This window comes from Schistocerca gregaria, chromosome 1 (assembly GCF_023897955.1).
Source record: "Schistocerca gregaria isolate iqSchGreg1 chromosome 1, iqSchGreg1.2, whole genome shotgun sequence".
Classification (NCBI taxonomy): domain Eukaryota; kingdom Metazoa; phylum Arthropoda; class Insecta; order Orthoptera; family Acrididae; genus Schistocerca; species Schistocerca gregaria.
This window is the reverse complement of record NC_064920.1, coordinates 134,818,051-134,838,010: the sequence shown is the minus strand read 5'-3', so window position 1 is coordinate 134,838,010 and position 19,960 is coordinate 134,818,051. Positions and strand designations below refer to the sequence as shown.

Here is a 19,960-nt window from a genome sequence, read left to right as displayed (position 1 = left end):
CCTTCCTGGTGCGCTCCCCTACGTCTGCAGAGAGTCAGGACGTCGCATGAGCCTTTCTTGTGTTCATGTACATACTCAGATGTATCGAAGTCCATGCACCTACTTTCTGCTGGCAATTCTTATACCTGCCGCCTTAGGCTGTAGCGTATCTGAACTCCAAGTCCTGCACACAAGACAGTTGACTGACTATTCATATGTGTCATACTGTTTAGCAACAAGTAATTTTAAAATAGCGTTTCCTTTCGCAGCGCCATCGCGCTTCGAAACATTTTCGCAGCTAAGAATTCGATTGATAATGGCCGTAGTTTCGTTTCAGCTAGTCAGTAAGTGCATATTTTCATATCTTCGTGATATCTGGGATACCTGTAAACACTCAGGAAGGCCAACTTTCTCAACCATTACATCTGTACGTGGTGAGAGAGATTTTGCCCCAGTGAGTAAAACGTGTACCTCTGGTGGGACTCGAACCCACAATCCCCGGTTTAGGAGACCGATGCCTTATCCATTAGGCCACAGAGGCTGGCTGGAGCGGTGTTGGCGGTGTGCTTGCTAAAATGAAATCTTGCGAAGTTTACCCTTCCTGGTGCGCTCCCCTACGTCTGCAGAGAGTCAGGACGTCGCATGAGCCTTTCTTGTGTTCATGTACATACTCAGATGTATCGAAGTCCATGCACCTACTTTCTGCTGGCAATTCTTATACCTGCCGCCTTAGGCTGTAGCGTATCTGAACTCCAAGTCCTGCACACAAGACAGTTGACTGACTATTCATATGTGTCATACTGTTCAGCAACAAGTAATTTTAAAATAGCGTTTCCTTTCGCAGCGCCATCGCGCTTCGAAACATTTTCGCAGCTAAGAATTCGATTGATAATGGCCGTAGTTTCGTTTCAGCTAGTCAGTAAGTGCATATTTTCATATCTTCGTGATATCTGGGATACCTGTAAACACTCAGGAAGGCCAACTTTCTCAACTATTACATCTGTACGTGGTGAGAGAGATTTTGCCCCAGTGAGTAAAACGTGTACCTCTGGTGGGACTCGAACCCACAATCCCCGGTTTCGGAGACCGATGCCTTATCCATTAGGCCACAGAGGCTGGCTGGAGCGGTGTTGGCGGTGTGCTTGCTAAAATGAACACTTGCGAAGTTTACCCTTCCTGGTGCGCTCCCCTACGTCTGCAGAGAGTCAGGACGTCGCATGAGCCTTTCTTGTGTTCATGTACATACTCAGATGTATCGAAGTCCATGCACCTACTTTCTGCTGGCAATTCTTATACCTGCCGCCTTAGGCTGTAGCGTATCTGAACTCCAAGTCCTGCACACAAGACAGTTGACTGACTATTCATATGTGTCATACTGTTTAGCAACAAGTAATTTTAAAATAGCGTTTCCTTTCGCAGCGCCATCGCGCTTCGAAACATTTTCGCAGCTAAGAATTCGATTGATAATGGCCGTAGTTTCGTTTCAGCTAGTCAGTAAGTGCATATTTTCATATCTTCGTGATATCTGGGATACCTGTAAACACTCAGGAAGGCCAACTTTCTCAACTATTACATCTGTACGTGGTGAGAGAGATTTTGCCCCAGTGAGTAAAACGTGTACCTCTGGTGGGACTCGAACCCACAATCCCCGGTTTAGGAGACCGATGCCTTATCCATTAGGCCACAGAGGCTGGCTGGAGCGGTGTTGGCGGTGTGCTTGCTAAAATGAACACTTGCGAAGTTTACCCTTCCTGGTGCGCTCCCCTACGTCTGCAGAGAGTCAGGACGTCGCATGAGCCTTTCTTGTGTTCATGTACATACTCAGATGTATCGAAGTCCATGCACCTACTTTCTGCTGGCAATTCTTATACCTGCCGCCTTAGGCTGTAGCGTATCTGAACTCCAAGTCCTGCACACAAGACAGTTGACTGACTATTCATATGTGTCATACTGTTTAGCAACAAGTAATTTTAAAATAGCGTTTCCTTTCGCAGCGCCATCGCGCTTCGAAACATTTTCGCAGCTAAGAATTCGATTGATAATGGCCGTAGTTTCGTTTCAGCTAGTCAGTAAGTGCATATTTTCATATCTTCGTGATATCTGGGATACCTGTAAACACTCAGGAAGGCCAACTTTCTCAACTATTACATCTGTACGTGGTGAGAGAGATTTTGCCCCAGTGAGTAAAACGTGTACCTCTGGTGGGACTCGAACCCACAATCCCCGGTTTAGGAGACCGATGCCTTATCCATTAGGCCACAGAGGCTGGCTGGAGCGGTGTTGGCGGTGTGCTTGCTAAAATGAACACTTGCGAAGTTTACCCTTCCTGGTGCGCTCCCCTACGTCTGCAGAGAGTCAGGACGTCGCATGAGCCTTTCTTGTGTTCATGTACATACTCAGATGTATCGAAGTCCATGCACCTACTTTCTGCTGGCAATTCTTATACCTGCCGCCTTAGGCTGTAGCGTATCTGAACTCCAAGTCCTGCACACAAGACAGTTGACTGACTATTCATATGTGTCATACTGTTTAGCAACAAGTAATTTTAAAATAGCGTTTCCTTTCGCAGCGCCATCGCGCTTCGAAACATTTTCGCAGCTAAGAATTCGATTGATAATGGCCGTAGTTTCGTTTCAGCTAGTCAGTAAGTGCATATTTTCATATCTTCGTGATATCTGGGATACCTGTAAACACTCAGGAAGGCCAACTTTCTCAACTATTACATCTGTACGTGGTGAGAGAGATTTTGCCCCAGTGAGTAAAACGTGTACCTCTGGTGGGACTCGAACCCACAATCCCCGGTTTAGGAGACCGATGCCTTATCCATTAGGCCACAGAGGCTGGCTGGAGCGGTGTTGGCGGTGTGCTTGCTAAAATGAACACTTGCGAAGTTTACCCTTCCTGGTGCGCTCCCCTACGTCTGCAGAGAGTCAGGACGTCGCATGAGCCTTTCTTGTGTTCATGTACATACTCAGATGTATCGAAGTCCATGCACCTACTTTCTGCTGGCAATTCTTATACCTGCCGCCTTAGGCTGTAGCGTATCTGAACTCCAAGTCCTGCACACAAGACAGTTGACTGACTATTCATATGTGTCATACTGTTTAGCAACAAGTAATTTTAAAATAGCGTTTCCTTTCGCAGCGCCATCGCGCTTCGAAACATTTTCGCAGCTAAGAATTCGATTGATAATGGCCGTAGTTTCGTTTCAGCTAGTCAGTAAGTGCATATTTTCATATCTTCGTGATATCTGGGATACCTGTAAACACTCAGGAAGGCCAACTTTCTCAACTATTACATCTGTACGTGGTGAGAGAGATTTTGCCCCAGTGAGTAAAACGTGTACCTCTGGTGGGACTCGAACCCACAATCCCCGGTTTAGGAGACCGATGCCTTATCCATTAGGCCACAGAGGCTGGCTGGAGCGGTGTTGGCGGTGTGCTTGCTAAAATTAACACTTGCGAAGTTTACCCTTCCTGGTGCGCTCCCCTACGTCTGCAGAGAGTCAGGACGTCGCATGAGCCTTTCTTGTGTTCATGTACATACTCAGATGTATCGAAGTCCATGCACCTACTTTCTGCTGGCAATTCTTATACCTGCCGCCTTAGGCTGTAGCGTATCTGAACTCCAAGTCCTGCACACAAGACAGTTGACTGACTATTCATATGTGTCATACTGTTTAGCAACAAGTAATTTTAAAATAGCGTTTCCTTTCGCAGCGCCATCGCGCTTCGAAACATTTTCGCAGCTAAGAATTCGATTGATAATGGCCGTAGTTTCGTTTCAGCTAGTCAGTAAGTGCATATTTTCATATCTTCGTGATATCTGGGATACCTGTAAACACTCAGGAAGGCCAACTTTCTCAACTATTACATCTGTACGTGGTGAGAGAGATTTTGCCCCAGTGAGTAAAACGTGTACCTCTGGTGGGACTCGAACCCACAATCCCCGGTTTAGGAGACCGATGCCTTATCCATTAGGCCACAGAGGCTGGCTGGAGCGGTGTTGGCGGTGTGCTTGCTAAAATGAACACTTGCGAAGTTTACCCTTCCTGGTGCGCTCCCCTACGTCTGCAGAGAGTCAGGACGTCGCATGAGCCTTTCTTGTGTTCATGTACATACTCAGATGTATCGAAGTCCATGCACCTACTTTCTGCTGGCAATTCTTATACCTGTCGCCTTAGGCTGTAGCGTATCTGAACTCCAAGTCCTGCACACAAGACAGTTGACTGACTATTCATATGTGTCATACTGTTTAGCAACAAGTAATTTTAAAATAGCGTTTCCTTTCGCAGCGCCATCGCGCTTCGAAACATTTTCGCAGCTAAGAATTCGATTGATAATGGCCGTAGTTTCGTTTCAGCTAGTCAGTAAGTGCATATTTTCATATCTTCGTGATATCTGGGATACCTGTAAACACTCAGGAAGGCCAACTTTCTCAACTATTACATCTGTACGTGGTGAGAGAGATTTTGCCCCAGTGAGTAAAACGTGTACCTCTGGTGGGACTCGAACCCACAATCCCCGGTTTCGGAGACCGATGCCTTATCCATTAGGCCACAGAGGCTGGCTGGAGCGGTGTTGGCGGTGTGCTTGCTAAAATGAACACTTGCGAAGTTTACCCTTCCTGGTGCGCTCCCCTACGTCTGCAGAGAGTCAGGACGTCGCATGAGCCTTTCTTGTGTTCATGTACATACTCAGATGTATCGAAGTCCATGCACCTACTTTCTGCTGGCAATTCTTATACCTGCCGCCTTAGGCTGTAGCGTATCTGAACTCCAAGTCCTGCACACAAGACAGTTGACTGACTATTCATATGTGTCATACTGTTTAGCAACAAGTAATTTTAAAATAGCGTTTCCTTTCGCAGCGCCATCGCGCTTCGAAACATTTTCGCAGCTAAGAATTCGATTGATAATGGCCGTAGTTTCGTTTCAGCTAGTCAGTAAGTGCATATTTTCATATCTTCGTGATATCTGGGATACCTGTAAACACTCAGGAAGGCCAACTTTCTCAACTATTACATCTGTACGTGGTGAGAGAGATTTTGCCCCAGTGAGTAAAACGTGTACCTCTGGTGGGACTCGAACCCACAATCCCCGGTTTAGGAGACCGATGCCTTATCCATTAGGCCACAGAGGCTGGCTGGAGCGGTGTTGGCGGTGTGCTTGCTAAAATGAACACTTGCGAAGTTTACCCTTCCTGGTGCGCTCCCCTACGTCTGCAGAGAGTCAGGACGTCGCATGAGCCTTTCTTGTGTTCATGTACATACTCAGATGTATCGAAGTCCATGCACCTACTTTCTGCTGGCAATTCTTATACCTGCCGCCTTAGGCTGTAGCGTATCTGAACTCCAAGTCCTGCACACAAGACAGTTGACTGACTATTCATATGTGTCATACTGTTTAGCAACAAGTAATTTTAAAATAGCGTTTCCTTTCGCAGCGCCATCGCGCTTCGAAACATTTTCGCAGCTAAGAATTCGATTGATAATGGCCGTAGTTTCGTTTCAGCTAGTCAGTAAGTGCATATTTTCATATCTTCGTGATATCTGGGATACCTGTAAACACTCAGGAAGGCCAACTTTCTCAACTATTACATCTGTACGTGGTGAGAGAGATTTTGCCCCAGTGAGTAAAACGTGTACCTCTGGTGGGACTCGAACCCACAATCCCCGGTTTAGGAGACCGATGCCTTATCCATTAGGCCACAGAGGCTGGCTGGAGCGGTGTTGGCGGTGTGCTTGCTAAAATGAACACTTGCGAAGTTTACCCTTCCTGGTGCGCTCCCCTACGTCTGCAGAGAGTCAGGACGTCGCATGAGCCTTTCTTGTGTTCATGTACATACTCAGATGTATCGAAGTCCATGCACCTACTTTCTGCTGGCAATTCTTATACCTGCCGCCTTAGGCTGTAGCGTATCTGAACTCCAAGTCCTGCACACAAGACAGTTGACTGACTATTCATATGTGTCATACTGTTTAGCAACAAGTAATTTTAAAATAGCGTTTCCTTTCGCAGCGCCATCGCGCTTCGAAACATTTTCGCAGCTAAGAATTCGATTGATAATGGCCGTAGTTTCGTTTCAGCTAGTCAGTAAGTGCATATTTTCATATCTTCGTGATATCTGGGATACCTGTAAACACTCAGGAAGGCCAACTTTCTCAACTATTACATCTGTACGTGGTGAGAGAGATTTTGCCCCAGTGAGTAAAACGTGTACCTCTGGTGGGACTGGAACCCACAATCCCCGGTTTAGGAGACCGATGCCTTATCCATTAGGCCACAGAGGCTGGCTGGAGCGGTGTTGGCGGTGTGCTTGCTAAAATGAACACTTGCGAAGTTTACCCTTCCTGGTGCGCTCCCCTACGTCTGCAGAGAGTCAGGACGTCGCATGAGCCTTTCTTGTGTTCATGTACATACTCAGATGTATCGAAGTCCATGCACCTACTTTCTGCTGGCAATTCTTATACCTGCCGCCTTAGGCTGTAGCGTATCTGAACTCCAAGTCCTGCACACAAGACAGTTGACTGACTATTCATATGTGTCATACTGTTTAGCAACAAGTAATTTTAAAATAGCGTTTCCTTTCGCAGCGCCATCGCGCTTCGAAACATTTTCGCAGCTAAGAATTCGATTGATAATGGCCGTAGTTTCGTTTCAGCTAGTCAGTAAGTGCATATTTTCATATCTTCGTGATATCTGGGATACCTGTAAACACTCAGGAAGGCCAACTTTCTCAACTATTACATCTGTACGTGGTGAGAGAGATTTTGCCCCAGTGAGTAAAACGTGTACCTCTGGTGGGACTCGAACCCACAATCCCCGGTTTAGGAGACCGATGCCTTATCCATTAGGCCACAGAGGCTGGCTGGAGCGGTGTTGGCGGTGTGCTTGCTAAAATGAACACTTGCGAAGTTTACCCTTCCTGGTGCGCTCCCCTACGTCTGCAGAGAGTCAGGACGTCGCATGAGCCTTTCTTGTGTTCATGTACATACTCAGATGTATCGAAGTCCATGCACCTACTTTCTGCTGGCAATTCTTATACCTGCCGCCTTAGGCTGTAGCGTATCTGAACTCCAAGTCCTGCACACAAGACAGTTGACTGACTATTCATATGTGTCATACTGTTTAGCAACAAGTAATTTTAAAATAGCGTTTCCTTTCGCAGCGCCATCGCGCTTCGAAACATTTTCGCAGCTAAGAATTCGATTGATAATGGCCGTAGTTTCGTTTCAGCTAGTCAGTAAGTGCATATTTTCATATCTTCGTGATATCTGGGATACCTGTAAACACTCAGGAAGGCCAACTTTCTCAACTATTACATCTGTACGTGGTGAGAGAGATTTTGCCCCAGTGAGTAAAACGTGTACCTCTGGTGGGACTGGAACCCACAATCCCCGGTTCAGGAGACCGATGCCTTATCCATTAGGCCACAGAGGCTGGCTGGAGCGGTGTTGGCGGTGTGCTTGCTAAAATGAACACTTGCGAAGTTTACCCTTCCTGGTGCGCTCCCCTACGTCTGCAGAGAGTCAGGACGTCGCATGAGCCTTTCTTGTGTTCATGTACATACTCAGATGTATCGAAGTCCATGCACCTACTTTCTGCTGGCAATTCTTATACCTGCCGCCTTAGGCTGTAGCGTATCTGAACTCCAAGTCCTGCACACAAGACAGTTGACTGACTATTCATATGTGTCATACTGTTTAGCAACAAGTAATTTTAAAATAGCGTTTCCTTTCGCAGCGCCATCGCGCTTCGGAACATTTTCGCAGCTAAGAATTCGATTGATAATGGCCGTAGTTTCGTTTCAGCTAGTCAGTAAGTGCATATTTTCATATCTTCGTGATATCTGGGATACCTGTAAACACTCAGGAAGGCCAACTTTCTCAACTATTACATCTGTACGTGGTGAGAGAGATTTTGCCCCAGTGAGTAAAACGTGTACCTCTGGTGGGACTCGAACCCACAATCCCCGGTTTAGGAGACCGATGCCTTATCCATTAGGCCACAGAGGCTGGCTGGAGCGGTGTTGGCGGTGTGCTTGCTAAAATGAACACTTGCGAAGTTTACCCTTCCTGGTGCGCTCCCCTACGTCTGCAGAGAGTCAGGACGTCGCATGAGCCTTTCTTGTGTTCATGTACATACTCAGATGTATCGAAGTCCATGCACCTACTTTCTGCTGGCAATTCTTATACCTGCCGCCTTAGGCTGTAGCGTATCTGAACTCCAAGTCCTGCACACAAGACAGTTGACTGACTATTCATATGTGTCATACTGTTTAGCAACAAGTAATTTTAAAATAGCGTTTCCTTTCGCAGCGCCATCGCGCTTCGAAACATTTTCGCAGCTAAGAATTCGATTGATAATGGCCGTAGTTTCGTTTCAGCTAGTCAGTAAGTGCATATTTTCATATCTTCGTGATATCTGGGATACCTGTAAACACTCAGGAAGGCCAACTTTCTCAACTATTACATCTGTACGTGGTGAGAGAGATTTTGCCCCAGTGAGTAAAACGTGTACCTCTGGTGGGACTCGAACCCACAATCCCCGGTTTAGGAGACCAATGCCTTATCCATTAGGCCACAGAGGCTGGCTGGAGCGGTGTTGGCGGTGTGCTTGCTAAAATGAACACTTGCGAAGTTTACCCTTCCTGGTGCGCTCCCCTACGTCTGCAGAGAGTCAGGACGTCGCATGAGCCTTTCTTGTGTTCATGTACATACTCAGATGTATCGAAGTCCATGCACCTACTTTCTGCTGGCAATTCTTATACCTGCCGCCTTAGGCTGTAGCGTATCTGAACTCCAAGTCCTGCACACAAGACAGTTGACTGACTATTCATATGTGTCATACTGTTTAGCAACAAGTAATTTTAAAATAGCGTTTCCTTTCGCAGCGCCATCGCGCTTCGAAACATTTTCGCAGCTAAGAATTCGATTGATAATGGCCGTAGTTTCGTTTCAGCTAGTCAGTAAGTGCATATTTTCATATCTTCGTGATATCTGGGATACCTGTAAACACTCAGGAAGGCCAACTTTCTCAACTATTACATCTGTACGTGGTGAGAGAGATTTTGCCCCAGTGAGTAAAACGTGTACCTCTGGTGGGACTGGAACCCACAATCCCCGATTTAGGAGACCGATGCCTTATCCATTAGGCCACAGAGGCTGGCTGGAGCGGTGTTGGCGGTGTGCTTGCTAAAATGAACACTTGCGAAGTTTACCCTTCCTGGTGCGCTCCCCTACGTCTGCAGAGAGTCAGGACGTCGCATGAGCCTTTCTTGTGTTCATGTACATACTCAGATGTATCGAAGTCCATGCACCTACTTTCTGCTGGCAATTCTTATACCTGCCGCCTTAGGCTGTAGCGTATCTGAACTCCAAGTCCTGCACACAAGACAGTTGACTGACTATTCATATGTGTCATACTGTTTAGCAACAAGTAATTTTAAAATAGCGTTTCCTTTCGCAGCGCCATCGCGCTTCGAAACATTTTCGCAGCTAAGAATTCGATTGATAATGGCCGTAGTTTCGTTTCAGCTAGTCAGTAAGTGCATATTTTCATATCTTCGTGATATCTGGGATACCTGTAAACACTCAGGAAGGCCAACTTTCTCAACTATTACATCTGTACGTGGTGAGAGAGATTTTGCCCCAGTGAGTAAAACGTGTACCTCTGGTGGGACTCGAACCCACAATCCCCGGTTTAGGAGACCGATGCCTTATCCATTAGGCCACAGAGGCTGGCTGGAGCGGTGTTGGCGGTGTGCTTGCTAAAATGAACACTTGCGAAGTTTACCCTTCCTGGTGCGCTCCCCTACGTCTGCAGAGAGTCAGGACGTCGCATGAGCCTTTCTTGTGTTCATGTACATACTCAGATGTATCGAAGTCCATGCACCTACTTTCTGCTGGCAATTCTTATACCTGCCGCCTTAGGCTGTAGCGTATCTGAACTCCAAGTCCTGCACACAAGACAGTTGACTGACTATTCATATGTGTCATACTGTTTAGCAACAAGTAATTTTAAAATAGCGTTTCCTTTCGCAGCGCCATCGCGCTTCGAAACATTTTCGCAGCTAAGAATTCGATTGATAATGGCCGTAGTTTCGTTTCAGCTAGTCAGTAAGTGCATATTTTCATATCTTCGTGATATCTGGGATACCTGTAAACACTCAGGAAGGCCAACTTTCTCAACTATTACATCTGTACGTGGTGAGAGAGATTTTGCCCCAGTGAGTAAAACGTGTACCTCTGGTGGGACTCGAACCCACAATCCCCGGTTTAGGAGACCGATGCCTTATCCATTAGGCCACAGAGGCTGGCTGGAGCGGTGTTGGCGGTGTGCTTGCTAAAATGAACACTTGCGAAGTTTACCCTTCCTGGTGCGCTCCCCTACGTCTGCAGAGAGTCAGGACGTCGCATGAGCCTTTCTTGTGTTCATGTACATACTCAGATGTATCGAAGTCCATGCACCTACTTTCTGCTGGCAATTCTTATACCTGCCGCCTTAGGCTGTAGCGTATCTGAACTCCAAGTCCTGCACACAAGACAGTTGACTGACTATTCATATGTGTCATACTGTTTAGCAACAAGTAATTTTAAAATAGCGTTTCCTTTCGCAGCGCCATCGCGCTTCGAAACATTTTCGCAGCTAAGAATTCGATTGATAATGGCCGTAGTTTCGTTTCAGCTAGTCAGTAAGTGCATATTTTCATATCTTCGTGATATCTGGGATACCTGTAAACACTCAGGAAGGCCAACTTTCTCAACTATTACATCTGTACGTGGTGAGAGAGATTTTGCCCCAGTGAGTAAAACGTGTACCTCTGGTGGGACTCGAACCCACAATCCCCGGTTTAGGAGACCGATGCCTTATCCATTAGGCCACAGAGGCTGGCTGGAGCGGTGTTGGCGGTGTGCTTGCTAAAATGAACACTTGCGAAGTTTACCCTTCCTGGTGCGCTCCCCTACGTCTGCAGAGAGTCAGGACGTCGCATGAGCCTTTCTTGTGTTCATGTACATACTCAGATGTATCGAAGTCCATGCACCTACTTTCTGCTGGCAATTCTTATACCTGCCGCCTTAGGCTGTAGCGTATCTGAACTCCAAGTCCTGCACACAAGACAGTTGACTGACTATTCATATGTGTCATACTGTTTAGCAACAAGTAATTTTAAAATAGCGTTTCCTTTCGCAGCGCCATCGCGCTTCGAAACATTTTCGCAGCTAAGAATTCGATTGATAATGGCCGTAGTTTCGTTTCAGCTAGTCAGTAAGTGCATATTTTCATATCTTCGTGATATCTGGGATACCTGTAAACACTCAGGAAGGCCAACTTTCTCAACTATTACATCTGTACGTGGTGAGAGAGATTTTGCCCCAGTGAGTAAAACGTGTACCTCTGGTGGGACTCGAACCCACAATCCCCGGTTTAGGAGACCGATGCCTTATCCATTAGGCCACAGAGGCTGGCTGGAGCGGTGTTGGCGGTGTGCTTGCTAAAATGAACACTTGCGAAGTTTACCCTTCCTGGTGCGCTCCCCTACGTCTGCAGAGAGTCAGGACGTCGCATGAGCCTTTCTTGTGTTCATGTACATACTCAGATGTATCGAAGTCCATGCACCTACTTTCTGCTGGCAATTCTTATACCTGCCGCCTTAGGCTGTAGCGTATCTGAACTCCAAGTCCTGCACACAAGACAGTTGACTGACTATTCATATGTGTCATACTGTTTAGCAACAAGTAATTTTAAAATAGCGTTTCCTTTCGCAGCGCCATCGCGCTTCGAAACATTTTCGCAGCTAAGAATTCGATTGATAATGGCCGTAGTTTCGTTTCAGCTAGTCAGTAAGTGCATATTTTCATATCTTCGTGATATCTGGGATACCTGTAAACACTCAGGAAGGCCAACTTTCTCAACTATTACATCTGTACGTGGTGAGAGAGATTTTGCCCCAGTGAGTAAAACGTGTACCTCTGGTGGGACTCGAACCCACAATCCCCGGTTTAGGAGACCGATGCCTTATCCATTAGGCCACAGAGGCTGGCTGGAGCGGTGTTGGCGGTGTGCTTGCTAAAATGAACACTTGCGAAGTTTACCCTTCCTGGTGCGCTCCCCTACGTCTGCAGAGAGTCAGGACGTCGCATGAGCCTTTCTTGTGTTCATGTACATACTCAGATGTATCGAAGTCCATGCACCTACTTTCTGCTGGCAATTCTTATACCTGCCGCCTTAGGCTGTAGCGTATCTGAACTCCAAGTCCTGCACACAAGACAGTTGACTGACTATTCATATGTGTCATACTGTTTAGCAACAAGTAATTTTAAAATAGCGTTTCCTTTCGCAGCGCCATCGCGCTTCGAAACATTTTCGCAGCTAAGAATTCGATTGATAATGGCCGTAGTTTCGTTTCAGCTAGTCAGTAAGTGCATATTTTCATATCTTCGTGATATCTGGGATACCTGTAAACAATCAGGAAGGCCAACTTTCTCAACTATTACATCTGTACGTGGTGAGAGAGATTTTGCCCCAGTGAGTAAAACGTGTACCTCTGGTGGGACTCGAACCCACAATCCCCGGTTTAGGAGACCGATGCCTTATCCATTAGGCCACAGAGGCTGGCTGGAGCGGTGTTGGCGGTGTGCTTGCTAAAATGAACACTTGCGAAGTTTACCCTTCCTGGTGCGCTCCCCTACGTCTGCAGAGAGTCAGGACGTCGCATGAGCCTTTCTTGTGTTCATGTACATACTCAGATGTATCGAAGTCCATGCACCTACTTTCTGCTGGCAATTCTTATACCTGCCGCCTTAGGCTGTAGCGTATCTGAACTCCAAGTCCTGCACACAAGACAGTTGACTGACTATTCGTATGTGTCATACTGTTTAGCAACAAGTAATTTTAAAATAGCGTTTCCTTTCGCAGCGCCATCGCGCTTCGAAACATTTTCGCAGCTAAGAATTCGATTGATAATGGCCGTAGTTTCGTTTCAGCTAGTCAGTAAGTGCATATTTTCATATCTTCGTGATATCTGGGATACCTGTAAACACTCAGGAAGGCCAACTTTCTCAACTATTACATCTGTACGTGGAGAGAGAGATTTTGCCCCAGTGAGTAAAACGTGTACCTCTGGTGGGACTCGAACCCACAATCCCCAGTTTAGGAGACCGATGCCTTATCCATTAGGCCACAGAGGCTGGCTGGAGCGGTGTTGGCGGTGTGCTTGCTAAAATGAACACTTGCGAAGTTTACCCTTCCTGGTGCGCTCCCCTACGTCTGCAGAGAGTCAGGACGTCGCATGAGCCTTTCTTGTGTTCATGTACATACTCAGATGTATCGAAGTCCATGCATCTACTTTCTGCTGGCAATTCTTATACCTGCCGCCTTAGGCTGTAGCGTATCTGAACTCCAAGTCCTGCACACAAGACAGTTGACTGACTATTCATATGTGTCATACTGTTTAGCAACAAGTAATTTTAAAATAGCGTTTCCTTTCGCAGCGCCATCGCGCTTCGAAACATTTTCGCAGCTAAGAATTCGATTGATAATGGCCGTAGTTTCGTTTCAGCTAGTCAGTAAGTGCATATTTTCATATCTTCGTGATATCTGGGATACCTGTAAACACTCAGGAAGGCCAACTTTCTCAACTATTACATCTGTACGTGGTGAGAGAGATTTTGCCCCAGTGAGTAAAACGTGTACCTCTGGTGGGACTCGAACCCACAATCCCCGGTTTAGGAGACCGATGCCTTATCCATTAGGCCACAGAGGCTGGCTGGAGCGGTGTTGGCGGTGTGCTTGCTAAAATGAACACTTGCGAAGTTTACCCTTCCTGGTGCGCTCCCCTACGTCTGCAGAGAGTCAGGACGTCGCATGAGCCTTTCTTGTGTTCATGTACATACTCAGATGTATCGAAGTCCATGCACCTACTTTCTGCTGGCAATTCTTATACCTGCCGCCTTAGGCTGTAGCGTATCTGAACTCCAAGTCCTGCACACAAGACAGTTGACTGACTATTCATATGTGTCATACTGTTTAGCAACAAGTAATTTTAAAATAGCGTTTCCTTTCGCAGCGCCATCGCGCTTCGAAACATTTTCGCAGCTAAGAATTCGATTGATAATGGCCGTAGTTTCGTTTCAGCTAGTCAGTAAGTGCATATTTTCATATCTTCGTGATATCTGGGATACCTGTAAACACTCAGGAAGGCCAACTTTCTCAACTATTACATCTGTACGTGGTGAGAGAGATTTTGCCCCAGTGAGTAAAACGTGTACCTCTGGTGGGACTGGAACCCACAATCCCCGGTTTAGGAGACCGATGCCTTATCCATTAGGCCACAGAGGCTGGCTGGAGCGGTGTTGGCGGTGTGCTTGCTAAAATGAACACTTGCGAAGTTTACCCTTCCTGGTGCGCTCCCCTACGTCTGCAGAGAGTCAGGACGTCGCATGAGCCTTTCTTGTGTTCATGTACATACTCAGATGTATCGAAGTCCATGCACCTACTTTCTGCTGGCAATTCTTATACCTGCCGCCTTAGGCTGTAGCGTATCTGAACTCCAAGTCCTGCACACAAGACAGTTGACTGACTATTCATATGTGTCATACTGTTTAGCAACAAGTAATTTTAAAATAGCGTTTCCTTTCGCAGCGCCATCGCGCTTCGAAACATTTTCGCAGCTAAGAATTCGATTGATAATGGCCGTAGTTTCGTTTCAGCTAGTCAGTAAGTGCATATTTTCATATCTTCGTGATATCTGGGATACCTGTAAACACTCAGGAAGGCCAACTTTCTCAACTATTACATCTGTACGTGGTGAGAGAGATTTTGCCCCAGTGAGTAAAACGTGTACCTCTGGTGGGACTCGAACCCACAATCCCCAGTTTAGGAGACCGATGCCTTATCCATTAGGCCACAGAGGCTGGCTGGAGCGGTGTTGGCGGTGTGCTTGCTAAAATGAACACTTGCGAAGTTTACCCTTCCTGGTGCGCTCCCCTACGTCTGCAGAGAGTCAGGACGTCGCATGAGCCTTTCTTGTGTTCATGTACATACTCAGATGTATCGAAGTCCATGCACCTACTTTCTGCTGGCAATTCTTATACCTGCCGCCTTAGGCTGTAGCGTATCTGAACTCCAAGTCCTGCACACAAGACAGTTGACTGACTATTCATATGTGTCATACTGTTTAGCAACAAGTAATTTTAAAATAGCGTTTCCTTTCGCAGCGCCATCGCGCTTCGAAACATTTTCGCAGCTAAGAATTCGATTGATAATGGCCGTAGTTTCGTTTCAGCTAGTCAGTAAGTGCATATTTTCATATCTTCGTGATATCTGGGATACCTGTAAACACTCAGGAAGGCCAACTTTCTCAACTATTACATCTGTACGTGGTGAGAGAGATTTTGCCCCAGTGAGTAAAACGTGTACCTCTGGTGGGACTCGAACCCACAATCCCCGGTATAGGAGACCGATGCCTTATCCATTAGGCCACAGAGGCTGGCTGGAGCGGTGTTGGCGGTGTGCTTGCTAAAATGAACACTTGCGAAGTTTACCCTTCCTGGTGCGCTCCCCTACGTCTGCAGAGAGTCAGGACGTCGCATGAGCCTTTCTTGTGTTCATGTACATACTCAGATGTATCGAAGTCCATGCACCTACTTTCTGCTGGCAATTCTTATACCTGCCGCCTTAGGCTGTAGCGTATCTGAACTCCAAGTCCTGCACACAAGACAGTTGACTGACTATTCATATGTGTCATACTGTTTAGCAACAAGTAATTTTAAAATAGCGTTTCCTTTCGCAGCGCCATCGCGCTTCGAAACATTTTCGCAGCTAAGAATTCGATTGATAATGGCCGTAGTTTCGTTTCAGCTAGTCAGTAAGTGCATATTTTCATATCTTCGTGATATCTGGGATACCTGTAAACACTCAGGAAGGCCAACTTTCTCAACTATTACATCTGTACGTGGTGAGAGAGATTTTGCCCCAGTGAGTAAAACGTGTACCTCTGGTGGGACTCGAACCCACAATCCCCGGTTTAGGAGACCGATGCCTTATCCATTAGGCCACAGAGGCTGGCTGGAGCTGTGTTGGCGGTGTGCTTGCTAAAATGAACACTTGCGAAGTTTACCCTTCCTGGTGCGCTCCCCTACGTCTGCAGAGAGTCAGGACGTCGCATGAGCCTTTCTTGTGTTCATGTACATACTCAGATGTATCGAAGTCCATGCACCTACTTTCTGCTGGCAATTCTTATACCTGCCGCCTTAGGCTGTAGCGTATCTGAACTCCAAGTCCTGCACACAAGACAGTTGACTGACTATTCATATGTGTCATACTGTTTAGCAACAAGTAATTTTAAAATAGCGTTTCCTTTCGCAGCGCCATCGCGCTTCGAAACATTTTCGCAGCTAAGAATTCGATTGATAATGGCCGTAGTTTCGTTTCAGCTAGTCAGTAAGTGCATATTTTCATATCTTCGTGATATCTGGGATACCTGTAAACACTCAGGAAGGCCAACTTTCTCAACTATTACATCTGTACGTGGTGAGAGAGATTTTGCCCCAGTGAGTAAAACGTGTACCTCTGGTGGGACTCGAACCCACAATCCCCGGTTTAGGAGACCGATGCCTTATCCATTAGGCCACAGAGGCTGGCTGGAGCGGTGTTGGCGGTGTGCTTGCTAAAATGAACACTTGCGAAGTTTACCCTTCCTGGTGCGCTCCCCTACGTCTGCAGAGAGTCAGGACGTCGCATGAGCCTTTCTTGTGTTCATGTACATACTCAGATGTATCGAAGTCCATGCACCTACTTTCTGCTGGCAATTCTTATACCTGCCGCCTTAGGCTGTAGCGTATCTGAACTCCAAGTCCTGCACACAAGACAGTTGACTGACTATTCATATGTGTCATACTGTTTAGCAACAAGTAATTTTAAAATAGCGTTTCCTTTCGCAGCGCCATCGCGCTTCGAAACATTTTCGCAGCTAAGAATTCGATTGATAATGGCCGTAGTTTCGTTTCAGCTAGTCAGTAAGTGCATATTTTCATATCTTCGTGATATCTGGGATACCTGTAAACACTCAGGAAGGCCAACTTTCTCAACTATTACATCTGTACGTGGTGAGAGAGATTTTGCCCCAGTGAGTAAAACGTGTACCTCTGGTGGGACTCGAACCCACAATCCCCGGTTTAGGAGACCGATGCCTTATCCATTAGGCCACAGAGGCTGGCTGGAGCGGTGTTGGCGGTGTGCTTGCTAAAATGAACACTTGCGAAGTTTACCCTTCCTGGTGCGCTCCCCTACGTCTGCAGAGAGTCAGGACGTCGCATGAGCCTTTCTTGTGTTCATGTACATACTCAGATGTATCGAAGTCCATGCACCTACTTTCTGCTGGCAATTCTTATACCTGCCGCCTTAGGCTGTAGCGTATCTGAACTCCAAGTCCTGCACACAAGACAGTTGACTGACTATTCATATGTGTCATACTGTTTAGCAACAAGTAATTTTAAAATAGCGTTTCCTTTCGCAGCGCCATCGCGCTTCGAAACATTTTCGCAGCTAAGAATTCGATTGATAATGGCCGTAGTTTCGTTTCAGCTAGTCAGTAAGTGCATATTTTCATATCTTCGTGATATCTGGGATACCTGTAAACACTCAGGAAGGCCAACTTTCTCAACTATTACATCTGTACGTGGTGAGAGAGATTTTGCCCCAGTGAGTAAAACGTGTACCTCTGGTGGGACTCGAACCCACAATCCCCGGTTTAGGAGACCGATGCCTTATCCATTAGGCCACAGAGGCTGGCTGGAGCGGTGTTGGCGGTGTGCTTGCTAAAATGAACACTTGCGAAGTTTACCCTTCCTGGTGCGCTCCCCTACGTCTGCAGAGAGTCAGGACGTCGCATGAGCCTTTCTTGTGTTCATGTACATACTCAGATGTATCGAAGTCCATGCACCTACTTTCTGCTGGCAATTCTTATACCTGCCGCCTTAGGCTGTAGCGTATCTGAACTCCAAGTCCTGCACACAAGACAGTTGACTGACTATTCATATGTGTCATACTGTTTAGCAACAAGTAATTTTAAAATAGCGTTTCCTTTCGCAGCGCCATCGCGCTTCGAAACATTTTCGCAGCTAAGAATTCGATTGATAATGGCCGTAGTTTCGTTTCAGCTAGTCAGTAAGTGCATATTTTCATATCTTCGTGATATCTGGGATACCTGTAAACACTCAGGAAGGCCAACTTTCTCAACTATTACATCTGTACGTGGTGAGAGAGATTTTGCCCCAGTGAGTAGAACGTGTACCTCTGGTGGGACTCGAACCCACAATCCCCGGTTTAGGAGACCGATGCCTTATCCATTAGGCCACAGAGGCTGGCTGGAGCGGTGTTGGCGGTGTGCTTGCTAAAATGAACACTTGCGAAGTTTACCCTTCCTGGTGCGCTCCCCTACGTCTGCAGAGAGTCAGGACGTCGCATGAGCCTTTCTTGTGTTCATGTACATACTCAGATGTATCGAAGTCCATGCACCTACTTTCTGCTGGCAATTCTTATACCTGCCGCCTTAGGCTGTAGCGTATCTGAACTCCAAGTCCTGCACACAAGACAGTTGACTGACTATTCATATGTGTCATACTGTTTAGCAACAAGTAATTTTAAAATAGCGTTTCCTTTCGCAGCGCCATCGCGCTTCGAAACATTTTCGCAGCTAAGAATTCGATTGATAATGGCCGTAGTTTCGTTTCAGCTAGTCAGTAAGTGCATATTTTCATATCTTCGTGATATCTGGGATACCTGTAAACACTCAGGAAGGCCAACTTTCTCAACTATTACATCTGTACGTGGTGAGAGAGATTTTGCCCCAGTGAGTAAAACGTGTACCTCTGGTGGGACTCGAACCCACAATCCCCGGTTTAGGAGACCGATGCCTTATCCATTAGGCCACAGAGGCTGGCTGGAGCGGTGTTGGCGGTGTGCTTGCTAAAATGAACACTTGCGAAGTTTACCCTTCCTGGTGCGCTCCCCTACGTCTGCAGAGAGTCAGGACGTCGCATGAGCCTTTCTTGTGTTCATGTACATACTCAGATGTATCGAAGTCCATGCACCTACTTTCTGCTGGCAATTCTTATACCTGCCGCCTTAGGCTGTAGCGTATCTGAACTCCAAGTCCTGCACACAAGACAGTTGACTGACTATTCATATGTGTCATACTGTTTAGCAACAAGTAATTTTAAAATAGCGTTTCCTTTCGCAGCGCCATCGCGCTTCGAAACATTTTCGCAGCTAAGAATTCGATTGATAATGGCCATAGTTTCGTTTCAGCTAGTCAGTAAGTGCATATTTTCATATCTTCGTGATATCTGGGATACCTGTAAACACTCAGGAAGGCCAACTTTCTCAACTATTACATCTGTACGTGGTGAGAGAGATTTTGCCCCAGTGAGTAAAACGTGTACCTCTGGTGGGACTCGAACCCACAATCCCCGGTTTAGGAGACCGATGCCTTATCCATTAGGCCACAGAGGCTGGCTGGAGCGGTGTTGGCGGTGTGCTTGCTAAAATGAACACTTGCGAAGTTTACCCTTCCTGGTGCGCTCCCCTACGTCTGCAGAGAGTCAGGACGTCGCATGAGCCTTTCTTGTGTTCATGTACATACTCAGATGTATCGAAGTCCATGCACCTACTTTCTGCTGGCAATTCTTATACCTGCCGCCTTAGGCTGTAGCGTATCTGAACTCCAAGTCCTGCACACAAGACAGTTGACTGACTATTCATATGTGTCATACTGTTTAGCAACAAGTAATTTTAAAATAGCGTTTCCTTTCGCAGCGCCATCGCGCTTCGAAACATTTTCGCAGCTAAGAATTCGATTGATAATGGCCGTAGTTTCGTTTCAGCTAGTCAGTAAGTGCATATTTTCATATCTTCGTGATATCTGGGATACCTGTAAACACTCAGGAAGGCCAACTTTCTCAACTATTACATCTGTAC

At 46.5% G+C, this 19,960-nt stretch overlaps 33 non-coding genes across 33 annotated transcripts; all 33 read right to left on the bottom strand.

Moving 5' to 3' along the window:
- Window positions 1–447: 447 nt before the first annotated feature.
- On the bottom strand, window positions 448–520 carry Trnar-ccu (transfer RNA arginine (anticodon CCU)). The gene has a single exon. It is a non-coding gene; the product is annotated as a tRNA-Arg (tRNA).
- Window positions 521–1,022: 502 nt separating this feature from the next.
- On the bottom strand, window positions 1,023–1,095 carry Trnar-ccg (transfer RNA arginine (anticodon CCG)). Its single transcript has one exon. It is a non-coding gene; the product is annotated as a tRNA-Arg (tRNA).
- Window positions 1,096–1,597: 502 nt separating this feature from the next.
- Trnar-ccu (transfer RNA arginine (anticodon CCU)) lies at window positions 1,598–1,670 on the bottom strand. The gene has a single exon. It is a non-coding gene; the product is annotated as a tRNA-Arg (tRNA).
- Window positions 1,671–2,172: 502 nt separating this feature from the next.
- On the bottom strand, window positions 2,173–2,245 carry Trnar-ccu (transfer RNA arginine (anticodon CCU)). The gene has a single exon. It is a non-coding gene; the product is annotated as a tRNA-Arg (tRNA).
- Window positions 2,246–2,747: 502 nt separating this feature from the next.
- Trnar-ccu (transfer RNA arginine (anticodon CCU)) lies at window positions 2,748–2,820 on the bottom strand. Its single transcript has one exon. It is a non-coding gene; the product is annotated as a tRNA-Arg (tRNA).
- A 502-nt stretch (window positions 2,821–3,322) lies between these two features.
- Trnar-ccu (transfer RNA arginine (anticodon CCU)) lies at window positions 3,323–3,395 on the bottom strand. Its single transcript has one exon. It is a non-coding gene; the product is annotated as a tRNA-Arg (tRNA).
- Window positions 3,396–3,897: 502 nt separating this feature from the next.
- Window positions 3,898–3,970, bottom strand: Trnar-ccu (transfer RNA arginine (anticodon CCU)). The gene has a single exon. It is a non-coding gene; the product is annotated as a tRNA-Arg (tRNA).
- Window positions 3,971–4,472: 502 nt separating this feature from the next.
- Window positions 4,473–4,545, bottom strand: Trnar-ccg (transfer RNA arginine (anticodon CCG)). Its single transcript has one exon. It is a non-coding gene; the product is annotated as a tRNA-Arg (tRNA).
- A 502-nt stretch (window positions 4,546–5,047) lies between these two features.
- Window positions 5,048–5,120, bottom strand: Trnar-ccu (transfer RNA arginine (anticodon CCU)). The gene has a single exon. It is a non-coding gene; the product is annotated as a tRNA-Arg (tRNA).
- Window positions 5,121–5,622: 502 nt separating this feature from the next.
- Window positions 5,623–5,695, bottom strand: Trnar-ccu (transfer RNA arginine (anticodon CCU)). Its single transcript has one exon. It is a non-coding gene; the product is annotated as a tRNA-Arg (tRNA).
- Window positions 5,696–6,197: 502 nt separating this feature from the next.
- On the bottom strand, window positions 6,198–6,270 carry Trnar-ccu (transfer RNA arginine (anticodon CCU)). Its single transcript has one exon. It is a non-coding gene; the product is annotated as a tRNA-Arg (tRNA).
- A 502-nt stretch (window positions 6,271–6,772) lies between these two features.
- Trnar-ccu (transfer RNA arginine (anticodon CCU)) lies at window positions 6,773–6,845 on the bottom strand. Its single transcript has one exon. It is a non-coding gene; the product is annotated as a tRNA-Arg (tRNA).
- Window positions 6,846–7,347: 502 nt separating this feature from the next.
- On the bottom strand, window positions 7,348–7,420 carry Trnar-ccu (transfer RNA arginine (anticodon CCU)). Its single transcript has one exon. It is a non-coding gene; the product is annotated as a tRNA-Arg (tRNA).
- A 502-nt stretch (window positions 7,421–7,922) lies between these two features.
- Trnar-ccu (transfer RNA arginine (anticodon CCU)) lies at window positions 7,923–7,995 on the bottom strand. The gene has a single exon. It is a non-coding gene; the product is annotated as a tRNA-Arg (tRNA).
- Window positions 7,996–8,497: 502 nt separating this feature from the next.
- On the bottom strand, window positions 8,498–8,570 carry Trnar-ccu (transfer RNA arginine (anticodon CCU)). Its single transcript has one exon. It is a non-coding gene; the product is annotated as a tRNA-Arg (tRNA).
- A 1,077-nt stretch (window positions 8,571–9,647) lies between these two features.
- Trnar-ccu (transfer RNA arginine (anticodon CCU)) lies at window positions 9,648–9,720 on the bottom strand. The gene has a single exon. It is a non-coding gene; the product is annotated as a tRNA-Arg (tRNA).
- A 502-nt stretch (window positions 9,721–10,222) lies between these two features.
- Trnar-ccu (transfer RNA arginine (anticodon CCU)) lies at window positions 10,223–10,295 on the bottom strand. Its single transcript has one exon. It is a non-coding gene; the product is annotated as a tRNA-Arg (tRNA).
- A 502-nt stretch (window positions 10,296–10,797) lies between these two features.
- On the bottom strand, window positions 10,798–10,870 carry Trnar-ccu (transfer RNA arginine (anticodon CCU)). The gene has a single exon. It is a non-coding gene; the product is annotated as a tRNA-Arg (tRNA).
- Window positions 10,871–11,372: 502 nt separating this feature from the next.
- Trnar-ccu (transfer RNA arginine (anticodon CCU)) lies at window positions 11,373–11,445 on the bottom strand. Its single transcript has one exon. It is a non-coding gene; the product is annotated as a tRNA-Arg (tRNA).
- A 502-nt stretch (window positions 11,446–11,947) lies between these two features.
- Trnar-ccu (transfer RNA arginine (anticodon CCU)) lies at window positions 11,948–12,020 on the bottom strand. Its single transcript has one exon. It is a non-coding gene; the product is annotated as a tRNA-Arg (tRNA).
- Window positions 12,021–12,522: 502 nt separating this feature from the next.
- Window positions 12,523–12,595, bottom strand: Trnar-ccu (transfer RNA arginine (anticodon CCU)). The gene has a single exon. It is a non-coding gene; the product is annotated as a tRNA-Arg (tRNA).
- Window positions 12,596–13,097: 502 nt separating this feature from the next.
- Window positions 13,098–13,170, bottom strand: Trnar-ccu (transfer RNA arginine (anticodon CCU)). The gene has a single exon. It is a non-coding gene; the product is annotated as a tRNA-Arg (tRNA).
- Window positions 13,171–13,672: 502 nt separating this feature from the next.
- On the bottom strand, window positions 13,673–13,745 carry Trnar-ccu (transfer RNA arginine (anticodon CCU)). The gene has a single exon. It is a non-coding gene; the product is annotated as a tRNA-Arg (tRNA).
- Window positions 13,746–14,247: 502 nt separating this feature from the next.
- Trnar-ccu (transfer RNA arginine (anticodon CCU)) lies at window positions 14,248–14,320 on the bottom strand. The gene has a single exon. It is a non-coding gene; the product is annotated as a tRNA-Arg (tRNA).
- Window positions 14,321–14,822: 502 nt separating this feature from the next.
- Trnar-ccu (transfer RNA arginine (anticodon CCU)) lies at window positions 14,823–14,895 on the bottom strand. The gene has a single exon. It is a non-coding gene; the product is annotated as a tRNA-Arg (tRNA).
- Window positions 14,896–15,397: 502 nt separating this feature from the next.
- Trnar-ccu (transfer RNA arginine (anticodon CCU)) lies at window positions 15,398–15,470 on the bottom strand. The gene has a single exon. It is a non-coding gene; the product is annotated as a tRNA-Arg (tRNA).
- A 502-nt stretch (window positions 15,471–15,972) lies between these two features.
- Trnar-ccu (transfer RNA arginine (anticodon CCU)) lies at window positions 15,973–16,045 on the bottom strand. Its single transcript has one exon. It is a non-coding gene; the product is annotated as a tRNA-Arg (tRNA).
- Window positions 16,046–16,547: 502 nt separating this feature from the next.
- Trnar-ccu (transfer RNA arginine (anticodon CCU)) lies at window positions 16,548–16,620 on the bottom strand. The gene has a single exon. It is a non-coding gene; the product is annotated as a tRNA-Arg (tRNA).
- A 502-nt stretch (window positions 16,621–17,122) lies between these two features.
- On the bottom strand, window positions 17,123–17,195 carry Trnar-ccu (transfer RNA arginine (anticodon CCU)). Its single transcript has one exon. It is a non-coding gene; the product is annotated as a tRNA-Arg (tRNA).
- Window positions 17,196–17,697: 502 nt separating this feature from the next.
- On the bottom strand, window positions 17,698–17,770 carry Trnar-ccu (transfer RNA arginine (anticodon CCU)). Its single transcript has one exon. It is a non-coding gene; the product is annotated as a tRNA-Arg (tRNA).
- A 502-nt stretch (window positions 17,771–18,272) lies between these two features.
- Trnar-ccu (transfer RNA arginine (anticodon CCU)) lies at window positions 18,273–18,345 on the bottom strand. Its single transcript has one exon. It is a non-coding gene; the product is annotated as a tRNA-Arg (tRNA).
- A 502-nt stretch (window positions 18,346–18,847) lies between these two features.
- Trnar-ccu (transfer RNA arginine (anticodon CCU)) lies at window positions 18,848–18,920 on the bottom strand. Its single transcript has one exon. It is a non-coding gene; the product is annotated as a tRNA-Arg (tRNA).
- Window positions 18,921–19,422: 502 nt separating this feature from the next.
- Window positions 19,423–19,495, bottom strand: Trnar-ccu (transfer RNA arginine (anticodon CCU)). Its single transcript has one exon. It is a non-coding gene; the product is annotated as a tRNA-Arg (tRNA).
- Between the last annotated feature and the right edge of the window lie 465 nt (window positions 19,496–19,960).